Below are 26,918 nucleotides of genomic sequence, written 5' to 3' on the forward strand. Positions count from 1 at the left end.
GCTTGAAAAATTGGATTTCTAACAAGTTCCCAGGTGGTGCTGATGCCACTGTCCAAAGGGAGTACACTACGGGAGCCGCTGTATAGATAGACAATGGTTAGCCCTATCTCACTCATCCTGCCCATTTTTTCTTTCATTTCTCCTCATTCACCTTCAATTCATTAAATTCTCCAAGTCATGCTTTTCTCCTGGGGATTGAATTTTCAGTGGACAAGTGTCACGCAGGAAACCCTGCTCGCTGCGCCATTTGTCGTGCAGGGTCTCAGCTCCCACTCCCCGCCCAAGAATGCAGGACACGGAAAGGCCAAAAAGGAACACCCATGGAGCCATAAGTAGGGGAGTCAAACCAATATATTCTCGCTGGCGGCTGGGCTGGAGACACAGGAAGCAGGATCTACATAATCTGCCTAACAGCAGTCCGCGCTTGCCAGCCACCATCTTCTTGCTAGCCCCCATTCCTTTCCTGCTAGCGTAGCCACAGCCGTTATATTAGTGGCCAATGGCCTACGGGTTACAGCTGACGGCCAACTAGCCACAGCTGCTGGCATCTGATCACAGTTGATGGCCATTTACTACCCGAGCCAGCACCTTTCTATGTGAGGCCGAGAGCCTGGAAACTGTTTTTTGGGGTTCTGTCCCCACAACAAGAAACTGCTCTGAAATCAGGAATCACAGCGGGGGCGCATGGTGGGCAACAGTCCTCCTGAAGTCTCCCTTCCCCCACCAGGCAACCTTATGTGTTCTGCTTTTTTCTTCTCTGTACCTGCAGTTCTGTGGCAGACTCTTCCGTTGCCATGGAAACTGCTGGCTGGTGTGGGCGTGGAGGCAGCAGTGGCCTTGGCGGAAAGCCTTAGAGACTGGAATTTTCCAGGCTGTGGAGGTAAACATGCAAGGTTTTAAAAAAAAATCCCAGCAGCACATCATTGTCAAGTCTCAATGCTTGAAAGAGGGAACGAGAAATCTCATTACACGAGTAGAACAAACAACCTTTTCCACGAGGGTCAAAAATCTGGGGAGAGAGCATTTGATTCCAGTAGAGGTGTGCTCACATGGCTGCCCTTGTTAATTGAATTATGGCTGATGGAACTCAAAGCAATAATCCAGAGCTGTAAACAAGCAAAGAAAGAAGGTCGTTTCAAACAAGGGCAATGAGGGAAATATCACTGGGTGATGTAACTGACAGCTTGGAGGTGATCTAGCCATGCGTCGTGGTCTCATTTTGTGTGTGACTTCCTTTCATTATGCAATGAACAGGGTCTCGAGATAGCTTCATGTGGAACAGGTAGCTGTGAGCCATTCATTTAATTGGCTACACGGTTTTCTGTTGTGTAGATACCTCTAGTTTATATATGCATTCTCTTGTTAGTGAACTTTTAGATTCCGCACCAACACTCCCACCCCAGGTTTGTGCTCTTATAAGCAACACTCAGGAAGTTGGCACACAACTTATTCATTTGTCAGATAATCAATGTTGCAATGTCCATTGTTCACACAGGGGAGAGGATTTATTTGTCCAGTAGTAGAACCAGTGGCTGGTAGGGAAGTCATACTTTCAATCTATCTACTGATAGTTACGTTCGTGAACTTGCCACTGTGCCCTTACATTGGCAGCACTGTACAAACAGCTCGGTAAGGTTTCATAACCTTGGTATATCAGTGTCATACAGCTGTGCTTGTGTCAACATGTGGCGGTGTCTTGCTGAGTGGCATTCATTATTGTTGTTGCATGTTTTTTGTGCCGTCTCGAGAATGTCTGAGCTTGAATTAGAGCAACAAACAAACACTAAATTTCTTGTTAAACTTGGCAAGAGTGGAAGTGAAATCAGGGACATGTTAGTCCAAGTTCACAGGGATAATGCCATGAAGAAAACGGCAGTTTTCTTGGATTAAACGTTTTTCTGAGGGGAGAGAATGCATTACTGATGAAGAGAAGACAGGGCAGCCAATAATGAGCAGAACCGATGAAAACATTGCAAAAATTTGTCTAGTTGTGTGTCAAAATCATCAGCTGACTGTGAGAAGCATAGTAGACCAAGTAAACATCAATAGAGAAACAGTTAGGAAAATCTTAACTGAAAATCTTGGCATGAGAAAGGTGTGTGCAAAAGTAGTCCTGAAGGAGCTCATCGATGAACAAAAGCAAAGGAGAGTAGAAGATTGCCAAGACCTTTTGGAGAGGGAAGACGATGTTTTGGGCTGTGTTATCACTGGTGATAAAACTTGGGTATACCAACACCACCCTGAAACAAAGTGTCAAAGTGCACAATGGAAGTCAACCAATTCTCCGTAACCAAATTAGTTCCATCGGTCCAAATCAAGAGTCAAAACGATGTTGCTAACCTTTTTTTGATATCAGAGGGATTATTCATTATGAATTTGTACCAACTGGACAAACAGGTAACCAAGTTTACTATTTGGAAGTACTGGAAAGGCTGCATGAAAAAGTTAGACCATCTGAACTTTTCGCCAACAATTCATGGCTCTCATGTCACGACAATGCACCAACTCACACAGCACTGTCTGTGAGGGAGTTTTTAGCCAGTAAACAAATAACTGTACTGGAGCACCCTCCCTACTCACCTGATCTGGATCCCAGTGACTTCTTTCTTTACCCAAAAATAAAGGAAATTTTGAAAGGAAGATATTTTGATGATATTCAGGACATTAAGAGTAATGCGATGACAGCTCTGATGGCCATTCTAGAAAAAGAGTTCCAAAATTGCTTTGAAGGGTGAACTAGGCATCGGTGCATAGCTTCTCAAGGGGAGTACTTTGAAGGTAACTGTAGTGATACTCAGCAATGAGGTATGCAGCACTTTTTCTAGGATGAGTTCGTGAACTTAATTGTTAGACGTCATACATATTATCAAATCACATACCCAGTGGGTAGTTTATTTGTTGTCTGTTTCTCCCATTAAAAGGTAGCCCCATGAGAGCAGAGATTTTTTTTCTATGGTCTCTATAGTGTCTCCAGGAGCTTTCGGAGTGTCGGATAGGTAGTAGATACTCAATACAGTTTGAAGGGAAATAATATATGAACAATGAACAAATGAATTATTTTTTCCCCAAATTGGGATTGTGACACATATATGTGTTTTTATCCTTTGTCATATAACATGTTCTTATAATATTAAATATTTTTAGAGTAAACATATTGAGGTAACGTTGGTTAATAATATTGTATAAATTTCAGGTGTACAACTTTATAATCTGACATCTGTGAACTCTGTTGTGTGCTCACCATCCGAAGCTTAGTCGCCTTCTGTCACCATATATTTGATCCCCTTTTAAGTATTCTTTTTAGAAAACCATTTGTGTTTGAAGAGATTTTCTCTTAAAGAGTTTAAAGACTGCCCCACATATGATCACTGCCCAGGTTCTCATCCTTACGGACACATCCCAGCTGTTTTCAGTTTCCTGCATTCATAGGCACGCTGCCATAAGCCCTGCGTGGTGAGTGGCTTCCGTGGTGGTCCAGGTGGGAAGGGGTAGATTCCCAAAAGTGGAATTATTGAATCAAAGGTTATGTGCATTTTAAACTTTTATATTCACTGCCAAAATGTTTGCCAAAAAGGATGAATCAACCCATGGCCACAGCTAGCCTTTGAAGATGGCCGTTTTGTCACACTCTGGTCACCCTTGGCTGATATCAGTTCTTTCATTTTTGTCTACATGATAAGGGAAATGATATCTCATTTTGGTTTCAAAGTCTGGGTTTTGGAACACACAAGAGGTGAAGCATCCTTTCTTGTTATCTAACTTTTGACCAGGACGAGATCTAAGTTAAATGGGGCCTGGAGCTTTACAATTAAGGGGGTCCCATTTTGAGGGGAAAAATACAAAATGACAAATACGAAAACTTGGTACAAAAGTGAAAATTTCTTTAGAATGAGTACGTATAGAAATCACAATAAGTCACTCAAAATACCACTCAATTGCACAAATGCCAGAAAGTACCACAAACTCCAAAAATGACATAAAATGTTTTATTAGTTAACTGCTTCACACATCTCTATAATAATTTTTGGCTTCATATTCATTCTTTACCTCTTATGAAAATAGTTTTGCAACATAATTGTGTTTTAGAGAGAGAATAGGAGGATAATGCAGCTTTTACCCTAGGATGAACACTAAGACAACTACAGCATGACGCGCTTACGGGAGCTGCCTGGGTCGTCAATCCATAGAGACAGAAAGCAGAACGGTGGTTAACAGGAGGTGGAGGTAAGGGGTGGCAGGAGTCGTCTAATTGGTCAGAATTTCTGTTTTGCAAGCTGAGAAAGTTCTAGAGGTTTGTTGCACAACAAAGTGAAGGTACTTAACACTACTGGGCTGTACACTAAAAAAAAAAAAAGGTTAAGATGGTAAATTTTATGTTATGCGTATTTTACCCCAATTTCAATTAAAAAAAAAAAAGAGGGAGAGATGAACCTAAAGAGAAAATGTGTATCTGTTGCAATACACAGAGACAGTCAGCAACCTCAGACTCGGAAGAGGCAACTCTTTCTCTGCCAAGGCTGAGGGCGTGCGTGGCACATAATATATTTCTAGATTTATCAGTGTTTATAAAGAAAGTTGCTGGGTTTTGCTTTTATATTTTACAACAGCTGCAACTGTCATATACTGACCAAGAATGCTCTTCACGGTGGGTGACAGTTGCTCAGAATTTCTTTTACTTAGTTGAATAGCATCTCAAATAGATGGTTTCCAACAAGCAGGAAAGTTCCCTAGAAAATCTCTCACAGGTTTTTCAATTATGACAAACCCAAGTAGATTGCCATCTGATCAGCAATCCCTATTATATTCAGTGTAGAATCTTAAACTGGGTGTAGATTTAGCACCTAGCTTAGAACATTTGGTTTGTTACTTCATTTTTTAAACATTTTCCCCATTATGTTAATTAATTCTTTAGATACAGTTGCATTTAAATAAGGCACATTTGTTTTCTCACTTTGACTTTTTTCCCCCCTAAGTGCACATGATGACTATAATAACTCCCATGAAATGTTTGTTATTTGAAGAGTAAATAATCCTTCTTGTCTGGTCTAGTGCATTTTTATTTGAATAGAGTGCGTCTGAGTGGACACAGCTTTCTGGGCTCTGTGCGGGTCCTCCTCACACTGGAAGCGCTCAATGTTATTTCCCCAGTGTGAACACCCGCCTGATGGAAGTAGTGCTTTTCTGGCTGAAAACCGTTTTTTAAGCAAAACAAGGATATGCAAATGTCAGTGTTCAAAAAGACAAGCCTGGGTCTCATGACAGACTATAGTTGTCGTTTGATATTAAGTGGATTCTTTGTAAATATTATTGAGATCACACTTTTGGGAGAAAGGCAAAAATCCCCACACCAGATTTTCAACACTGCTGAATGAAACACTGCTTATCACAACAGGTCACAATGAAAGTTCAGGGTCCGGATCAAAATCAACAGATTTCATTGAAATGAAGCTGGGGCTGACCTCCTTGCATATTCTTTGGTGACCCAAAAACTGTGTTTCTCTTTTGCTATTATTTCCATTTTCCTTCTGCTTTTAATTTCCTATTGGGAAGAGTCTTGTTTCTTGTAATAAGAAAAAATGTCTTCTGCAGCAATTTTCATTATCGATATCTTTTTTGGTACCCACAGTTCTTTCCTTTATCATCATTCATCATGATTTTGTCTAACAGCGTTTTTGTTTTTATATTTTGAAGCCCCTGCCATTCTTCTTTCTTTCAGACTGAAATTTGACTTCCCCTACCATACTTCCTTTCTTGGCATATTTAAATTCTAATGTGATTGATAATTCATATATGCTATATATATCAATATATGTATACTACATATACTATATCAATATATATACAAATTCATATATATGCACAATTTTGACCTGAAATTAAATCATACAGAAGAGCAGTTCAAATGATTTTTAAAATTGCCATTACGCCTTGTAAATGGTGCTGAAAAATTGTGCAGATTTCTGCTTTACTTCACTCCAGGAGCTCCCCCGGAATATTCTAAGCAAGCTCCTGCCTCAGGGCCTTTGCATTCACTGTGCCTTTTGTTCAGAACATCTTCCCTCAGGACTTGCTCTCTCCCTTTGTTCACCTCTCATTTCTTCCACCCTAGAGAGATCTTCCCTGATCTCCTGTCTGAGACATCACCCCTCACTTCACTCTCTGTCCTACGACCCCCCATTTAGCCTTCCTCTTAGTACTCATCACCCCAGTATCATCTTCTGTATTTGGTTACAACCTGTCTCCTCTGCAAGAATTCAAGTTCCAAGCGATCAGACTTCTCTTGCTAGTTTCAGGCAATCCCCAATCTCTAACCTGTGAGAGAGACTCTGAAAACTTGTGCAACAAATAATGAATGAAATTAAACTTTCTGAATGAAACAGTGTCTCTCCCTTACTCTCTCAGGACAAAGGCTCTGCCTGCTGGTTTGTATTAGCAATTCCAGTTTCCAGCACCAGCAATTTGGAGGGACTCGATCCATTTTTATCACATGAATAAATGAATGAATGTATGAATGGCCAAATAGATAATGCTCATATCACTGGAGCCTGGTGGAGATCTGTGATTTCTAACAGGGTGTGCCAGGACCCAGAGCAGCTTTGCTATGTTCAGCTCTCAACAGCCTTCACACTGTCCCAGTAAAGGCTGGCTTAGGTGGTTGCCGTGGAAACTTAGCAGGCGTGGGCAGAGGAGAGAGGTTGTAGAAATGGAGAAATTGCTGCAGAGTCTGGAATGTTCCAGCAGTAACAGTGAACCCATGTGGTCTCAAAAACATCCCAGCACACTTAGACCTGGGCTGTCCAACACAGTAGCTGCTGGCCACATGTGGCTATTGAGCACTTCAGATGAGGCTGGTCTGAATCAAAATGAGTTGTCGTTGCAAAATACACACTGGATTTTGAGGAGTTAGTGTAAAATATGTATATTTAAATACCTCATTAAAATTTTTGTATTGATTCACTTCACCTATTATTTTTTTTAAAAGTGCTTCCTGGAGAACGTAGGATTACATACATCGCTCTCATTTGTTACATTATACTGTTTATATTGTGTAACACTCTTCTAGAGCATGTGTGAGTGAATGAATAAATGAATGAATGATCAATCTTTGGTCAAAATGGGGACTGTTATTCATATACCATTATCTGCCCTCCTTTCTTTCCCAAACAGTTTATTTTTTATTTATTTATTTTTTTTTAATAAAAAAAAAATTGTATTTACTTAGAAGCAGTCAACAAAACAGGGGCAATTTTTTTTTGCAGTTACAGAGTGGTATTCAGTTAACAGAACAACAATTATTTTGTATAAGCTGCATCAGAGACAACTGAAGATGAAAAAAACTACCATCCCCATATATAACTAATTTGTGCTGCGCACCAAAAAGGACCAGCTTTAAATTTCCGTGCCAATTTACAACCCCTATACTGTACCAGGCAAGGTTAGTGGCTATTGAAAATACCACCAGGACAGGGCTATCTAAAGACACATTCGGTAGTGTGTTAACTATACAAAAAAAGACACTGTACAGGTTAAAAACAAATCTTACACAGCCTTACATTTCAATTTTTTTCTTTAAAAGGAGTGAGTTGTGTACAGGGGGGTTAAATGCTTTATAGACAAGAAAAAAAACTGCGCTAGAACCAACTTATTCATCATCATCATCTTCTTCTTCATCTTCATCTTCTTCCTCCTCCTCCTCCTCCTCCTCATCCTCTTCATCTTCCTCGTCCTCCTCCTCTTCCTTCTTTTTCTTGCTCTTGTCAGCCTTGACAACTCCCTTTTTTGCCGCATCAGGCTTTCCTTTAGCTCGGGATGCAGCAATATCCTTTTCGTACTTTTCCTTCAGCTTAGCAGCCTTCTTCTCACAAGGCTGCGTGTCATCTGCAGCAGTGTTATTCCACATCTCTCCCAGCTTCTTTGCAACATCACCAATGGACAGGCCGGGATGCTCTCCTTTGATTTTTGGGCGATACTCAGAACAAAACAAGGAAAAGGCCGAAGGAGGCCTCTTGGGTGCATTGGGATTCTTGAACTTCTTTTTTGTTTCCCCTTTAGAAGGGATGGATATAAGTTTTCATTTCTCTTTCATAAAGGGCCTTGTCAGCCTTTGCCATGTCTTCAAATTTTCCTTTCTCTTTAGCAGACATGGTCTTCCACCTCTCTGAGCACTTCTTAGAAAACTGAGAAGTTGACTGAAGCATCTGGGTGCTTCTTCTTGTGCTCCTCCCGGCAAGTTTGCACGAAGAATGCATATGATGACATTTTGCCTCTCGGCTTCTTAGGATCTTCTTTGCCCATGTTTAATTATTTTTCCTCAGCGAGCACAGAGTCGCCCAATACCCGTCCGACTTGCACTTGCCCCGGCTCTGTCCCCAAACAGTTTATTTTTTAAACAGTTAATTACATATCTGAGTTGAAGAGCTTTTCGATATAATTTTCACTAGTGATTTAAATTGGGAGTCAATTAGAATTCTTCTACCCAGACATTAAAATACCATTTATATTTTTAAAAAAGGAGCCACCTCTCCTGACTCCAAATGTTACATCACACCATTGTGCGTTCATTCTAGCTTCTAATTTTTTCTCTCCTTCACAATGTCATAATGTTCCCCATGCAGACAGATAGACCTTCCTGAATTTCACATTGACCGGAGTCCTTGAAACACCTGATGCTTTGAGACCTATTGCTAAAATGCTTCCAGAAAGGCTGTGCCCAAACTTCCCCACCGGCGTCATCTGAAGGGATCCATTTTCCCCCCACTCTTGCCAATACTGGGTGTCATTGCTTTGTTCATCTTTGTCAAAGCAATGCCATTTCATTTTGGTTTTGACTTCCAGGTGTTTTTATTTGAAGTAGAATATGCATAACATACAATTTACCATCTTAGCCATTTCTAAGTGCACTGTTCAGTGGCATTAAGTACGTTCACATTATTGTGCAACCATCACCTCTATCCATCCACAAAACTCTTTTCATCTGGTAAAACTGAAATTCTCTTCCCATTAAACACTAACTCCCCACTCCCTTCTCTTCCCAACCCCTGGCAACAACCATTCTACTTTCTGTCTTTAAGTGAATTTCACTACTGTAGGTACCTCCTATAAATGGAATCATATAGTATTTGTCTTTTTACTTCACTTTACTTCACTGTGTCTGGCTTACTCCATTTAATATAATGTCTCCAAGGTTCACGAATGTTGCATCTGCCAGAATTTCCTTCCTTTTTTTCAAATAATTTTTTTGTTTTTCAATAACAGTTGACATACTTTAGTTTCAGTTATACAACATAGTGATTATATATAACATTTATATAACTTATGAAGTGATCACCCCAATAAATCTAGCACCCACCTAGCACCATCCATAGTTATTACAATATTACTGACTATATTCCCTGTGCTGTACTTCCCTGTGATTGTTTTTATAACTGGCAATTTACGCGCCTTAATCCTTTCCCCTTTTTCACCCTGTCCCCAATGCCCTTCCCATCTGGCAACCATCAGTTTGTTCTCCTTATCTCTGAGTTTGTTTCTGTTTTGTTTGTTCATTTATTTTGTTTTTCAGATTCCACATATAAGTGAAGTCATATGTTACATTTGTCTTTCTCAGTCTGATTTATTTCACTTAGCCCTCTATAATGCCCTCTAGGTCCATCCATGTTGTTTCAAATGGCAAGATTTCACTTTTTTATGGCCGAGTAATATTTCATTGTATATATGTACCACATCTTCATTATCCAACCATCTATCATTATCCAACCATCTTCATTATCCAACCATCTATTGATGGACTCTTAGGTTGCTTCCATAATTCGGCTACTGTAAACACTGCTGCAATGAACATATGGATGAGCACGTCCCCTTGAAGTAGTGTTTGGGTTTCTTAGGATAAATACCCATGAGTGGCATTGCTGGGTCTTTCTTTGTCCCTTGTTATAGCTTTTGTTTTAAAATTTGTTCTGTTCTGTCTGGTATAAGTATTGCTACTCCAGATTTTTTCTTTCATTTCCATTTTCATGAAATATCTTTTCCCGACCCTTTAGTCTATGTGTTTTTCAATCTGAAGTGAGTCTCTTGTAGGCAGCATATGTAATTAAGGGTCTTGTTTTCTCATCCATTCAGCCACCCTATGTCTTTTCATTGGAGTATTTAATCATCTACATTTAAAGTAATTATTGATAGGTATGTAGTTATTGCCATTTTATTATTCATATTTTTAATCATTTTTTTTCTTCTTTTTTTTTTCCTCTTCCCCAATTCCAGTTCAAGCTGTTGTTCTCAGTCTAGTTGTGTACGATGCAGCTTCTTGGCTCATGTTGGTATTATGAGCAACTCTCACCGGCCCAGCTCCAGGTCGAGCCATTGTTCACATTCACCGGCCCATGAGTCAATCCAACCCAGCGACCTTGGCATTAGGAGCACAGCGTTGCCACCATCTGAGCCACCAGGCTGCTGGGCCGCCCCCCTTCTACTTCTTAAAAAAGTCCTGTTAACATTTCTTGTCATATTGGTTTCGTGGTGTTGAACTCCTTTAGCTTTTTATTGTCTGGAAAGAGTATCCTTCATTTTTAAGGCTGAATAATATTCCATTGTGTGGGTAGACCACATTTTGTTTATCCATTCTTTATTGATGGACACTTGGGCTGTTTCTACTTTTTGATGATTGTGAATATTGACTTCCAGTTTTGCATCACAAAGAAGCTGAAGCACCATTTCGTGTTTCTCAAAGCTTTTTTTGCATTTTCTCTTTCATTTTGAACTGCTTGTTCAGGTCCCTTCCCTACTTTTTGTTTTGATGTTCAACTTTTCCATTTTGACCTGTTTGCACTGTTTGCGCATCAGTGATAGAATTCCTTCAATTTTACATAATTTCAAATCTGTAATCAGATTTCATATCCTTTCATTTTTCATCTGTTGATGTTTGGATTTTCTTGAGTAAGGCATCTCCCACCCCCCATGATTACAAAAATATTATCTTGTATTGCATTGTGTGGGGTTCAAAAAAGAACCCTCTCCTTGCTGTGGACACTGCCCCCCTCCCTGCACCAGAAACTTTTCTCTCTTAAAGCCCCAGATCTTAGTGTTTCATGAGGGATTTAGGCCAGAGCTGAATTCAGTTAGGAGACACATGTCTAATTGGAAACATGTGGTCCTAGAAAAGAAGTACTTTGGACGCTGCTTCCTGGTCCAATCATCAGATTGTATTTCAGTTCAAAGACTCACAGTGGTTCATGAGATCAGTGCTCAACTGGAAACCAAAAAATATGTACGTTGCCTCCCTTGCAGGAAGCAGTCAGCTTTCTTGAAAATAACTCAATGTTGGCCTCTGTTCCAAAGACGTGTTTCCAAATCTTGAAAGTATTTAATACTAGCTGTCTCCTTTCCAGACCATAGTCTTCTGTGTTCTTCTTTCTTAGCTTTTCTCTTAGTGTTCTGGGCTTTCTTGTTTTCTGATGGACTGTGCCCCTGTCTTAGATCCTGGCCCCAAACTGGTGCTTGTGTGTGCACATTACAGATTTTTATATACTATAGCCATCTGATTCTGGATATGCTCAGTTAAACCACATTATGCAATGCATTGAAATCATGGCTGGGTCTAAGAGAATTTCACTTCTATTCCTTTGAGTACACACACATATGCACATATTTTCAAAGAAATCATTTGTTGTTTTCCTAAAGGCAGTATGTGAAAGAGTCAAAACATCATGCAAATGAGTGTCAGAGGCAGCCTCCCACCCTCCCAGACAAACTTGTCCCAGCTCCCCCAGCGCAGCATTTGTAGAAAGTCTGGGGTACCAACTCCTTACAGACTGTGGGAGGGAACCCAGTTTTTGCTTGCAGAGCCGAGGGAATTCACTGAAGTGAGTTAAGCAGGGGAGAGACCCAATCACACTTTCCTTTGGGGCCTGTTACATCTTGGGGACAGGGAATATTTATATTGATGTACATATATATGTACATACATATACAATCTCTCAAAACTCATCGGAGAGAGTGAATATTTTTAGGGCTCTGGACTTCAATGATCAAAATTCTTCCATAATCAGACAGCCCAGTGAAAAACACTTGTTCTATTTTGCTGCATTTTCCAGACTTTTGTTGTGTGCATATCTCCACATATAGTTTTCTATGAAATCGGCATGGGTATTTATTTGCAATTGAACATCTTTTTTATTTAATGCATGGACATTTCCACATTTTGGCATATACTTTGAAATATGACTTTATTTTGAAAGAGAAAAAGATCTTGATTCTGTTTGGGCCAGGGAGAGGGTTCATGGCCTCCATTTCACAGTCATGGCGAGGGAATTGAACAGAATTTTCTTGTCTGCCCCCTTTTTTATTCTATTATTTTATTGTGGTAAGGACATTCTACATGAGATCTACCCTCTTAACAAAGTTTTAAGTGTACGCTCTCATACAGCAGATTTCTAGCTTATTTGTCTTGCTTGACTGAAATGGACTATTTGTTTCTGATTAGAAAAGTGCTACCTACTCACACTGGATTTACCATCCTTGTGGGGATATTTTAAAGACTTGACTATAATGTGTGTATTTTTAAAACAAGACTGCCCAAATCTCTATCATTATAGATACGCTTGGTACATTTGGATCGGTATCCATTGAGGATAAATTCCTAGGTATGGAATTAAAGAGTGGGTCCAAGAAATGAAATTTAATACAAATTGATAAATTGTTCACTACCTATAGACAGGAAGTCTAGGACCTGGTTTATGTTTTTAAAGAGGATTCTAGCTGCTTATTGGAGAAGGGCCTTCAAGGCTAAGAGTAGAAGTATGGAAATCAAGGCAGTGACTGGTCCAGATGATAGTGGTGGTGGCCAATAGTGAGAAGTGACCAGCAGGAGAGGACAAAGATTTAAATTGGACTAGACTAAGAAACAGTGGGAGAGTTTCTGCTCCCTGAATCCCTTAGAGAGTTAACTTGAGTAGTCTCTGCGTCCAGGTGAGCCCTCAAGCCAGTATGTCACCCTAGGATGTCCCCTGATGCATGAGGAGAACAGTCGGGCAATGTCTAAATGTATACAATTAAATAATTAGGTAGGAGAACCATTTAGCTCAAATCAGCACGTCAGCTGTGATCTGGAGATGCCCATTTGTAAACCATAAATATATCTTATGTTAAACGTTTTTAAATAAAAACTTTGAATCATACAGCAGCAAGAAGAGTACAGTGAACGCATACCTATCTGCTTAACATCTGGATTCAACATCTGTGAACCTTTAGCCATGTTTTCTTTAGACACATAACTGTGAGTCTGTTTCAAAGTTCGTCATGTTAAGTGCAGACATCACATCTCACTCCTAAATACTTCAACTGCATCTTCAAAGAATAAGAGCATCTCTTGTAAACTCAATACCATTTTCTCATCTAAGAAATTAAGAGCAATGCCCTACATGAATTAATTTACTAATTAATACCTTTAATATTCTATTCTGTCATTTAGAAAATGACGTTATCTGGATGCTGTTTTTATTATTTAAAGTTTTTATTTTGGGATAATTACAGTGTCACAAGTGCTTTCAAGATCCCATGTACATTTTATCCTGGTCCCATCTTGCAACACACAGTATCACAACCAGGCCACTGACATAGATACAACGCACCCATTTTGATCAGATTTTCCCACTTTTACATGTTCTCATGTGCATGCGTGTGTGTGTGTGTGTGTGTGTGTGTGTGTGGTGTTTAGTTCTATAAAATTTTACCCTCCCTCCATTAGATTATTGGATTGCTTTTGCAATTGTCAAAAAATCAGTTGGGATCCAAATAACGGAATATTATTCAGCACTAAAAAGAATTGAGCTATCAAGCCGTAAAAAGGCATGGAGAAACCTTAAATGCATATGACTATGTGAAAAAAGCCAAACTGAAAAGGCTACACACTGTATGATTGCAGCTACAGTGGTAGCTCGGTTTTCGAACGTCTCTCTTGACGAACATTTTGGTTTATGAACGCCATAAATTTTATGGATCTATGGTATCATTAGATAGTAAAATTCATGCTAAATTTAGTTTTAGGGGTTGATTTTAAAGGTCTGGAACAGACTCATACATTTTGTATTACTTTTTATAGGGAAACCGTGCCTCGGTTTTCGAATGTTTCAGAACTCGAACAGTCTTCCAGAACGGATTATGTTCGAAAACCGAAGTACCACTGTATATGACATTCAGGAAAAGGCAAAACTATGGAGGCAGTAAAAATATCAGCAATTGCCAGGATTTGGTAGGGAGGAATGAATAGGGGAAACACGGGATCTTTAGGGCACTAAAAACACTGTGTGACACTGTAATGATGGATACACGTCATTATACATTTGTCCAAACCCACAAAATGTACGACCCTGAGAGTGAACACTAATGTAAACCATGGATTTGACTATCATCCCATTTTCTATGTATTTGACCTGGGGGAGCCGTTAAGTCTTATTTATGGTGGAGGATGCCTTCCTACATACTCTTTCCATTTTTGTGGAGTCAAATTTATAGATTTGTTATCTTATGGTCATCGACGTTTGTGTCACGTTTATGAATTTTTTGTCATTCCTTAGCTTCAAACACATTCTGTTCAATTTTCTTGTCATGACTGCGGAATGAAGGCCATGAGCCCTCTCCCTACCCCAACCACTTGCCCTACTTAAACAAAACTCTAGGACAGAACTGTTTCATAGAGTAGCCATGAGTCACCTGTGGCTATTAAGTAATTTAAATATGGTTCATCTGAATTGAAATACACAGTGGGTTTCAAAGAGTACGAAAATAGGATGTAAAATATTTCTTTAACAATTTTTATATTGATTACATGTTGAAACAATAATATTTTTGATATATTGGGTTAAATGAAATGTATTATTAAAATTAATTCCACCAATGTCTTTTAATAACTAAAAGCGAATAAAGATAGTGAGTAGTAATGGCTATTAGAAAATAGAATTACATATGTGGCTCTGAACTCCTTCAAGAAGGCTTCAGTTGCTACAGGGAGGACTTGGACCCAACCTAAATAAATAGAAAAGAGGTTCAGAAACTGTTCTAACTGGAAACACTTAGTCCTTGAGAAGTAGTTTGAATTCAACATCTGGCCCCATTGCCAGATGAATCCTCAGTTTAACAAGCCACTATGGAATGTCTTCCTGATTAATGAGCTAAACGCTGGTCTGGAGGCCAAGCAATGTATGTATGTTACCATCCAACTCAGGAGGGGACTGACTTTCCTGCAAAGAGCACAACCCAACCAGTGTTCCGAAGACCTCTACTTCTGAACCACTACAAATGTTAAATGCTAGCCCTGTGCTTTGCCAATTGTGTACATGCCCCCCATCACTCATCCGTTTCCTTGTCCTGTGCATTTTTGGGTTCCCATTGTGAGGTTCTGTCAGGGATCCTGGTGTGTAGACAGTGACTGTGTGATGCGTAGTGCCAGCCTATGCCCATGGAATAAAATCCTGTAATAATACATTCAGAGCAAAACTAAGTAGATAAAAATTCACTTTTTTATATTTTAGTAACAACTTTATTGAGATAACATTCGCCTACCATACAATTCACCCATTCAAAGTGTATAATTCAGTGGTTTTTACTATATTCAGAGGGTTGTGCAACAATCAATTTTAGAACTTTTCATCACTGCAGAAAGAAATTCCATGCCCATTAGCAGTCTCTCCCCATTTCCTCCCGACTCCCCCTAGTCTTACACAACAGACTAATCTACTTTTGTTTTTAGTTTTGTTTTTTTTAAACTTCAGTAAGCTGTTCTGTCAAATTTTCTTTAATATTATTTGCAATTAATTTTCCTCTATCATTTCTAATCTTATATTTGAACAGTCTCTGCTTTATAAAAGTTAGATTAACTAAAAACACAAGTTCTTGGATTTTTAAAATAGTTCTCATATTTTCATTTTTCTTAATGAATTAACGTTTTATTTTTCTCTTTGTCAATTCTTTCATTATCCCTTCCTTAGAATTATTTTAGTGTAAATCTAACTTCTTCAATGTCAACCTTAATTTGAACATTTAATATTAATTTTATTACTTAATTTATGTTAAACTAATTATTTTATCAATCATTGGTTCTTAACAACATAACTAATCTACTTTTTGTCACTACAGATTTTCCTATTCTGAACCATATGATATGACCTTTTGTGGACAGCTTCACGCACTTGGCTTAATGTTTGCAAGTTCATCCGTGTTCTAACATGTGTCCATGTTTCATTCCTCTTTATGGCTAAATAACATTCCATTGTAGGGATACATTACATTTTATTTGTCTGTTTATAAGTTGATGGGTGGTTTTCATTTTGTGGCTTTTATGAATAATGCTATACTCAACAAGCAACCTGCCTTTCACCACTTCAAGATTTCTGCCAGGTATTTGCAAACCTAAAATCTTGTCCTTTTTTCTTTTATGCTTGCCAATTGCTTAAAGAAGAAATGGTCTCTCCTTTTCACTTTGCTGTATGTACCCTTTTTGAATCACTCTGAGATGGACCATCTTTCATCTTTCTTTGCATTTCACTTTCTTTTCTGTGTTCAGATCTATGCCCCTTTTTCTATTTTGACAATCCACTCTTTCTTATGGACTTGTAATTACAAACTGTGAATTAGTGTAGAATGCTTTTGACTGCCACGCACATTGCAATGATTTTTCCCTACATTCATTTCTATCGGTTTTACATTTTCCCCCCACTCCATGTATAAATGTCCAACTGTTATGGAGTCGCATTTATCAACATTTTTGTTTATGTGTTTTGGTTTTAGCATTATCGTTTGCGTTGCTTTGGCCACCCAAGATTATAAAAATATTCACCCACACTTTCTTGCGATGAAAGAGAACAGGAGACCTTTCTCCAGCCCAAACACTGCCCTCCCACCCCCACTCAGATGGAAACTCTAGACCTACAGGGGGCTCCAGCTGCCAGTGCACTGGAGGAATCTGGGCCAAACTGATAGAAAAGCGCAGGGAATGACATTTCTGACTACATACCCACATCCCTGAGAAGAAGCAGTTAGAATGTCAACTGCCAAATAAAACTTCAGTTCAATACCCCACCATGGAATGCCCAGCTAAAATCCAAGCAATAGAGATGCCACCATCTAAACTCAGGAAGAAATAGTCTTCTCAAAAACAGCACACACCTGGCCCCTGTCTTGGAGACCTATATTTCCAAACCATAAGAAGACATCATTGTGATTGTCATTTTCAGATTACATTGCCTGATCCTGTCAGGAATAATTTGGGGGCAGTTTTCTTTTGCGGGGGTGTGGGAGGAACAGGAACTGGAATCCCTCCTTCATTATTTTCTGGTTCCTCTAATGTTCAGCTATGAGACCTAATAATCCTGACTATGCTTATGGAACTAAAGGTCTGTAATTAGTTCAATTGAAAACCAAATCAGTAAGAAAAACTTTCTTTCATTGTTTCACCTTACTGTGTATGTTTAAATTAAGTCCACACACAGATATGTCTCTTCACAGGATTTGTCTGCCTTTCTGCATGACTGTTTTGCATATTATTATAAATATTATGCCTGTATTACATAACACTTAATAACTTTGTGGAAACAGCCTCGCAGCAAATAACTCATTGCTTCCTGTTATGGGTTGAATTGCCATCCCCAAGTTCATATGTTGAAGTCCTAACTCCCAGTATCTAAGAAGGTAACCTTACTTAGAGATGGGGCCTTTGCAGAGATAATCAAGTTAAAATGAGATTATTAGGGTGAGTCGTTATCCAATAGGACTAGTGTCCTTATAAGAAGAGGACGTTTGGGCACAGACATGTATGAAAAGAAGACATATGAACACATAAGGAAAGGGCCACTGTTTACAAGCCAAGGAGAGATGACTGGAACAGATCCTTCCCTCACAGCCCTCAGAAGCTAACCCCACTGACACCCTGATTTTTGGACTTCCAACCTCCAGAACTGGGAGACAATACATTTCTGTTGTTTAAGCCACACAGTCTGTGGTTCTTTGTTATGGTAGCCCTAACAAATTAATATGTTTCCCCAAACATAGTACCCCCCAACCCCTTCTAGAAATTCTGGTGCTCAGACTGGTAAGGAATTAAGTCTTTATGTAAAGACGACATGAATCTTCGCATCTTTTAACCCAAGAAGTAGACATGGGTGCCTTTCCTTTTAAGAAGTCCATGAGGGCCGGCCCGGTGGCTCAGGTGGTAGGAGCGCCATGCTCCTAACACCAAGGTCGCCTTTCGATTCCCACATGGACCAGTAAACCGCGCCCTCTACAGCTAAGATTGTGAACAACAGCTCTCCCTGGAATGGGGCTGGTATAAGCCGCAGCCATTGTGAGCGGCTGGCAGCAGGCCAGAACTGCTGTGAGCCTGGCGACCGACTGCCTGTGGGGGAAGAAGGGGTAGGGCAAGACTCATAACACCAGCATGGGCCAGGGAGCTGTGTCCTACACAACTAGACTAAGAAACTACGGCTTGAACCAGAGTGGGGGGTAGGCGGAAGAAGGGGGAAGAAAAAAGAAGTCCATGATGGTGCCAATGTGGACAAAAAGCTGGGATTGGTGGATGGAGGAGACCAATGAGGAGATGATTGTTTTGCTGGGTCCCAGGAGAGAGAGGATGGAGGCCTGGATGAGGAGGACCACAGGAAAGATGACAGATAGGTCTGACCAGATAGATTGGAGGCCTCATCATTGATGGAATGTGGCAGGTGGGGAGCAAGGACTCAGGACCTGCGGTGTTTTGTTTTATGTGTCCACTTGGCCAGGATCTAGTCCCCATTTATTCAGTCAGACTTGAATCCACGTATTGCTGTGAGAGTATTTTGTAGATGTGGTGAGCGTCTACAATTAGCTGACTTTAAGTAAGGAGAATTTCCTTGGGAGTGTGGTGGGCCTTATCTAATCAGTTGAAGGTCTGAAGCGCAAACACTGAGGTTTCCCCCAGGAAGAAAAAAATTCTGCCTCAAGACTGCAGCATCTGTTTCTGCCTGAGTTTACAGGCTGCCGGACAGGCCTACAAATCCCAAACTTGCCAGACCCACAATCATAGCAGCCAATTCTGTAAAATGGGTTCCTTAAAAAAAAAAAATTATGTAGTTAAATATTCAGGTATATATAGATAGATATTGATATAAATCTATATATATGTATATATAGATACACACAAATATATACACCCTACTTGTATTACATACTATACATATACCTCTGACTTATATTAGATGCTAAGGCTGCCCTAATAAAGTATCACAGGCTAGGTGGCTTAAACAACAGAAATTTATTTTCTCACAGTTCTAGAAGTCTAAGATCAAGGTATTGGCAGGGTTGGTTTCTTTGGAAGCCTCTCTTCTTAGCTTGCACATGACTGTCTCTTCCTTATGTCCTCACATGGTCGTCCCTCTGTGTATCGGAGTCCTAATTTCTTATAAAGACACTGGTCCTATTAGATGAGGGCCCACCTACATGACCTCATTTTACTTTAATTATCTCTTTAAAGGACCCATCTCCAAATACAGTCACATTCTGAAGTCCTGGGACCTCAACATATGAATTTCTGGTTCTGCTTCTCAGGTAGAAACCTAACTGATACTAAAACATATATCATTTCTGCTTTAATAAACCAGGTTGTCAGCCTCCCTCCCTGAGAAAAGGAAGAATTTGAAAGTATGGGTTTGAGGTAGCAGGGAAGAGACCTCCTAGGAAGAGGAAAGAGCCTTGGTCTTCCTCTGTGAAGGGAAAATGTTTTTCTAATATTTCATTCATCAGAACAAAAACAGAATGCCCAAACCCCATTCAGATTTGTCTTTGGGCCTCATTAATTCCCTAGAAAGAACTGCTAGAAGTTGAATTACTAGGTCAAAGGGGATGCAAGGTCCTCGTGACTTGCTTGTATTCCTGAATTTTATTCCAAGTCAGGCAGCTCTGCCATAATCCCTGTTTATTTGTGGCTGAGTTTCTATTTAGTCATTTCCACTACTGTGTTTCCTCGAAAATAAGACCTAGCTGGACAATCAGCTCTAATGCGTCTTTTGGACCAAAACTTAATATAAGACCCGGTCTTATTATTCTATAATATAAGACCGAATCTTATATAAGACAGGGTATAATATAATATAATATAATATAATATAATATAATATAATATAAATAACAAATATAATATAGTATAATATAATATGGTAATATATTGTAACATAATACCAGGTCTTATATTAATTTTTGCTCCAAAACACGCATTAGAGCTGATTGTCTGGCTAGGTCTTATTTTTGGGGGAAACACGGTAGATAGACCTATACACTTCAACTTGAAATTAAGGCTATCTATATTTTTAAAGTTTATCATCCAATTTTTTTTCACTTATGAGGATATCCCCATAATATGAAATATTTCTTGAGAATTTTGATTGCATTTTCAAAAGGAAAGGAATTTGTGATTTTTCTCCTAATTATAACAGAGCTAAATTCTCATTTAATAGACCATTCTTGTATTTCATAGTCTTGTTTCCAACTATTTCATCTCACAAACATGCAGTGACCGTCCCCTTCTATCTCTACCCTTGTGCATTTGGGCTGCATTAATTAAGAATCAATCCATTTCAGCATTATTTACAATAGCCAAGATATGGAAGCAACCTAGGTGTCCATCGGTACATGATTAGCTAAAGAAGAGGTGGTACATATACACAGCAGAATATTATTCGGCCATAAAAAAAGAATAAAATCCTGCCATTTGTGACAACCTGGGTGGACCTAGTGGGTATTGTGCTAAGTGAGATAAGTTAGACAGAGAAAGACAAATATCATTTGATCTCACTTATATGTGGAATCTAAAGAACAAAACAAACAAAACAGAAACAAACTCATAGATACAGAGAACAAACTGATGTTTGCCAGTTAGGAGGGAGGTTGGGGGACAGGATGAAAAAGGGGAAGGGATTAAGAAGTATAAATTGGTAGTTACAAAATAGTCACAGGGATATAAATTACAGCACAGGGACGACAGTCAATTATATTGTAATAATTATTGATGGTGTCAGATGGGTACTAGATTTATCGTGTGATCACTTCATTGGTAATATAAATGTCTAATCACTATATTGTACACCTGAAACTAATCTAATATTAAATGTCAATTGTAATTGAAAAATAAATGTAAAAAGAAGAATCAATCAATTGAATGGGATTAATGGGAAGACCAAAGCAGACATATTGTGACCTTGATACATATAATAGTGACAAACTGTCTCTCAGAAAGACCCCCCCAGCCAAGTGGCAGAGGAGATATGGTAGGGGAGGCATTGTGGAAGCTGGGAAATGGGGAAGATGTTGCCAGAATCACCCAGGAAAGGCTGGTAATGGAATCTGGTAATGGAAGCTTGGGGCCGCATGGCGGCAGGGACGTGGCTGGGAGAGGATGAAAGGAGAGGCCAACATTTTAAATGGGAAGAGAAAATGGGAGTTGAACCAAAGTCAATTTAAAGAACCCACACCACAGATCTACAGTCACGTGCTGTGTAATAATATTTCAATCAACGACAGTGATCCCATAAGATTACAATGGAGCTGAAGAATTCCTACTGTCTAGTGACACGGTAGCCATAGTTGCAAGGTCCTAGCACAATGCATTATCATTTTGTGCTGTCTCAGTCTGTGGATAGGAATGCTATAGCTAGAGGTGCCTGAGGGCCCTCACCTGCTCCTGTGAGCTAACACAGGCCTCTCCTCTTTCCCAAACCAATGTGACAACTGGACCAGTCCTTGTGGTTCTTATGATTGCAAGATGCCCTACAACGATAACCATTAGGAAACTTTGATGGAAAAAAAGAGCTTATTACTTACAGGGCTGAGAGGATACAAGGCAGGCCAGGGGCACACACCTGGGCCTTCTTTTCTATTCATGTTGAGCCCCCAACCTCTCTGTAGCCACCAGAGCCAGGCACTGTCTGCTCACCACAAAGCAAAAAAAGATGAATTTTTTTAAATTAAATTTATTGAGGTGACATTGGTTAGTAAAAATATGGGTTTCAAGTGTACAATTCTACAATACATCATCTGTTTATTGCATTGTGTGTCCACCACCCAAAATCAATTCTTCTTCCAGCACTATATATTTGACCCCCTTTACAAACCTCTTCTACCTCCCCCGAATTCCTTACCCTCTGGTAACAAAAAATGAGTATTTTAATAGTCATGCACTATGAAACATCTCACTAAGGAACACGGCAACAAGCAACACACAAAATAGAAAAAATAGATAAATCTGACTCTGTGTACATTAAACATATATGTAACTGGGGAAAACATACCACACACAAAAAGAATTGAACAGATGCAACATAGTCAAAAATTATGTGACTAACATATAAAGACTACAATCAGATCCACAAGACAAAAATTGAGGACCGAAAGAAGAGAGTGAGCGAAGATTGGGAATGTGCTAATTAATAAAAGAAAAAATTCAAATGAAAAAGAAATATGAAAAGCTATTCCAGTTATAGGCTAACAAACTTGATATAAAAATAAAAATGAGATGTCACTTTCCAGCATTCGAACAGAGAAAGATGAAAAAAATGAGTATGTGGAGAGGGTAAGGGAACAGGTTCATTTGTAGGCTGGTGAAAAAGTGTGGGTGTGGGCAACATTTCTGATCCATTTTTTAGCAATGAGCTCAGCGCAATGCCCCATCTGGGAACTGGTTCTTCATCAAAACTGAAAAAACAACAGGGTACGCTCTAACAGAACAAAGACAGGTAAGGTCCTCTAGGAGAACAGATTGGAAAAAGTTACAAAGGATAAAGCAATTTGTCAGTGTGTAGAAAAGCTGAAGATGTGTGCTCTCTCTCATAGTGGTTCTCCAGTGGGGATGGTTTCTTGCCTCTCCCACCCAAGGGGAGATATGTCAATATGCTTAGAGAGGTTTTAGATCGTCACAGGTGGGGAGAGGGGATGCCATGGCAGAGACCAGGAACATTGGTCAACATCCTACATTCATAAATGCCTAATGACTATACTGTACACCTGAAACTAATATAATATTTACTGTCAATTGTAATTGAAAAAAATGATTGTGAAAAAAAAATAAAGAAAAATATTATACAATTCCCGGGACAGCCACTCGCCCCAAAAAAGAGTAACTGGCCCAAAATGTCAACATTCGCTCCTGGATGTATAACCTGGGTAGGGGGTCGCACCTCTGTTCCCACAAGGACTCAAGTACAAGAATGTCCATTGCAATATTTATTCATTGCAATTTTTATTCAGTGCCATCTATGTGCTAGGGATGGGGGTATTCATATTCTTTGTAGTGAAAAAGAAAGGGGGAGCAGGAACCGACTTTGATGTTTATTGACAAGAGAATGGGTAAATAAGTTGTGCATTCATCATGGGAATATTGAGGCCGTGCTAAGATCCGGCTGCCTGCCACTTGAAAAAGTTAAAAATCAAAAGACATGGTTGGTGGGAAGAAAAGCAGATTTATTCAGAAAGCCAGCATTCGTGGAGGATGGCGGACTCCCGTCCAAAGGCCATCTCCCCGTTCCTAGACCAGTCAGAAGGTTTCATAGGTACACAAGAAGAACAAAGGAAAGGGGGAGTAGGTCAGGCAGGTCTGAGGGCTGACATCTTTCACTGGGTCTGGTCTGTTTTCAGATAATGTTATCTCTGGACTCTGGATTGGATTCAGAATGGCCACAGAGGCCTGGGGCTTTATGTGTATTCTGGTGTCTGGGCGCCTGAGGATGAAGAAATTGCTCTCTTCCAGGTTAGGATGTTGTTAATTAATGAGGTGTGGGTAGCCTTGAGAAAGGCAACAAACAGAGTTCTTCAGTTAATCAGCGAGGGGAGAAACAAAGAGGAAATAGCTGAATATCAGGATGGATCAAACTGCAACCTCGCTAAGTTTAATTACAGGTGGCTAGATAGCCAGTTATGCGGTGAGTCAAACTGCAAACTAAGTATGTTATTGATTTACCAAATTCCACCCTTACACTATGATGTGGCAGATGAAACAATATGTTGTTATATGTAGTGCCAGGTGGGCACTAGACTTATTGGGGTGATTACTTCGTAAGGTATGTAAATGTCACTATGTTTTATACCTGAAACTAATATAATATTGTATGTCAACTGTCACTGAAAAACAACTTTTTTTAAAAAAGAATAAGAGTTATGTGTATCCATATAGACAGATCTCATGAGAGCAAGTGGCATTGGCAGAATCCCCACCCCAAAGCCAGCCAGCCTTCGCTCCCTGTCATGTGTGTAGCTACAGCTGTACCAGTGTCTTCTTTCCCTGTGAGTTTCTAGCTTAGTGTTAGTTTTTCTGCATTCCTATCACAATCTAATTTACAAGGAGTTAATTAGATTGAGTGCTGCAAACGAATGTGAACTGCAAATGAATGTGAACACGCAGATTTCCCACAGAGAGGAGAAAAATATCCCCAGACATAAGTAGACAGGGGTGTGGGCAAGAGGAGCACAAGCATTCGTTCTTTCCACAAGCTTGTATTATACACCTAAGGTGTGCACGCCTGGCTCGATTAACTCCCCACCCCCACCCCCACACTCTATCAGAGCCTGGAAAATTCCAGCCTCGGTGGAGCCGTCCCCAGCCCCCTCCTTCCTTGCTCAAGCAGCAGTTTCCTTGGCAACAGCCACAAGACTGCTTGCTTCTTCCGAACAGGTAATTGCTCTTGAAGTTAAGGGCGGGTGGGGGATGGGGAAGGCTCCAACCTGCAGTTTTGCCCCTCAAAACACATCCTGAAGTGGGAGCTTTGCAAAAGGTCACGAAATTGCCTGTGAGGGCCTCCCTGGACCTAGTTAGAAATCACAGACGACTTTTAAATACCAGTGACGTCAGTATCATGGTTTCTTCTAATTGTTCATTTACTTATTTATTCATTCAACAAATATGGATTGACTTTACTGGGACCTGATCTCACACACACACACACACACACACAAAACCGAAGAGGCACACTCTTTGCTCTGAGAGTTGAGATGGAAGAGATACTTGTTTCTTTAAACAAGATTTTTTTAAGGTTCAGTCAGACGTTATGCAAGGAACATTGCATGACATAGTGGTCATAGATAGTGGGTACAGAAAGAAAGATGAAGGATGTTGTGCCTCCTCCTTTGCGGGCCGTGCAAGAATCTATGAGTCAGATAGAAATATAGAAGGAATATTTATTAATAAAGTAAGAGGAGGGTCGGCTGAGCAGAGTCTGCTGGAAACTACTGTGTCAAGTCTTTGTTTCGTCTCAAGTTTTATATGTTCCTTTAGTTGGGAGTGGGGGAAGATTCGGTGAAGCTGATTATTGCAACATATGCATATATTACGTAGATTTAAATTAGAGCCAGGAGAGTGGGTCCCATACGGATGCCAAACCTCTCCCTAGTCACAGGGCCTAAGTAAATAAGAACATTGAAACTGGTATGTATAGTAACTATATAGGAGCAGAATCACTAAGAGGCAAAGAAAGAAAAGAAAGCTTTCAAAAAGTCCCAAGCTAAATTGCAGTTATTAATTTGAATTATACCAGAGGTCCAAATCTCAAAAACAGAAAATTTAATGCCACTATTACAATCCTGTCTTAACAAAGGAGCAGTTGGTTGGATGTTGAAAACCCTAAAATTTATCAGAGTAGGAAGAAGAGTAAAACGTAGGGCAGGGAGAATGCTGATTGTCTTCAATTACCTTCTCTCCACCGTAACACTCGGGTAAATATCTTCATAATTTGGGTGGAGAAGAGCTCAATAAACACAACTCTACAATTTACAACCATAAAAAGAAAGAGATGAATTAATCTGACTCCACAAGAGCTGAAAAAGTAAGTATAGTAGGGGAAAAAAAGTAAGCCAAAGTGACAAAATAGGTAAAACTACTTGTGACCCAACGAAAATCAAAGGAATGATAACCCAAAATTTTCCACACCGAAGTTGCCTTTTGGGGATGTTGATGTTAAGCTATTTAATAAGAAACAAGCCTCAGAAAGAACCTTTGGCCCTACCCTCTTCTCCAGCCCTAGACATTCAGACAGAAACGTGCTTCTGGAAGGAAATCTTAGAATGCTGCCTTAGCCTAATTTGAATTAAGTATGGTAAATAAGAGGGCTCAGGCAGGGGCCTGTTAGCTAGACAACCCCTATGTCCCATTGTTTCTGAGTTGCCCAGCAAGTAATTTCCTGCCAAGTGTGTTCCACTCTTCTTCAACTACCTGTAAACTACCCATTCTCACTTCTGATATCTAATACCCCATACTCCCTCTGATCTCCTTTGTCCAAAATGTCTTATATGCCGGATGTTGCCTTGCTGTCTTTGGAATTTTCATGTTTTTGTGAATTCCACATACCCATGTATCGGAATTTGAATTTCTCCTGTTAATCTGTCTATGTTAATTTGATTATTAGCCCAGCTGGAAGAATTTAGAAGGTGGGAGGAAAAGTATTAATTATTTATTATACCCCACAGTATCTTTTATATGCCCATTACATTTACAAGATATACATTAAAAACGTGGAAGGAAAATGAACTTCAAAATACATATATGGACAGAAAGGCTTTAAAAGAGAAAATGGAAATGTTCCAAAAACACAAAATGACATTCCAAATTCTTTGTATTATAAAAGGGGGTCGGGGGGTGGCCCGGTGGATCAGATGGTTAGAGCTCCATGCTCCTAACTCCGAAGGCTGCCGGTTCAATTCCCACATGGGCCAGTGGGCTCTCAGCCACAAGGTTGCCAGTTCAATTCCTCAAGTCCCACAAGAGATGGTTGGCAGCACCCCTTGCAACTAAGATTGAACACAGCACCTTGAGCTGAGCTGCCGCTGAGCTGCCGAATGGCTCAGTTGGTTGGAGCGCGTCCTCTCAACCACAAATGTTGCCAGTTCAATTCCTCGAGTCCCGCAAGGGATGGTGGGCA

The 26,918-nt window shown here is 39.8% G+C and overlaps 1 pseudogene across 1 annotated transcript; it reads right to left on the reverse strand.

The window, feature by feature from the left end:
• Positions 1 to 7,642: 7,642 nt before the first annotated feature.
• LOC308490583 (high mobility group protein B1-like) lies at positions 7,643 to 8,295 on the reverse strand (annotated as a pseudogene). Its single transcript has one exon. The product of its transcript is annotated as a high mobility group protein B1-like (transcript).
• Positions 8,296 to 26,918: the final 18,623 nt, after the last annotated feature.

This window comes from Rhinolophus hipposideros, assembly GCF_964194185.1.
Source record: "Rhinolophus hipposideros genome assembly, chromosome: 21".
Taxonomy (NCBI): domain Eukaryota; kingdom Metazoa; phylum Chordata; class Mammalia; order Chiroptera; family Rhinolophidae; genus Rhinolophus; species Rhinolophus hipposideros.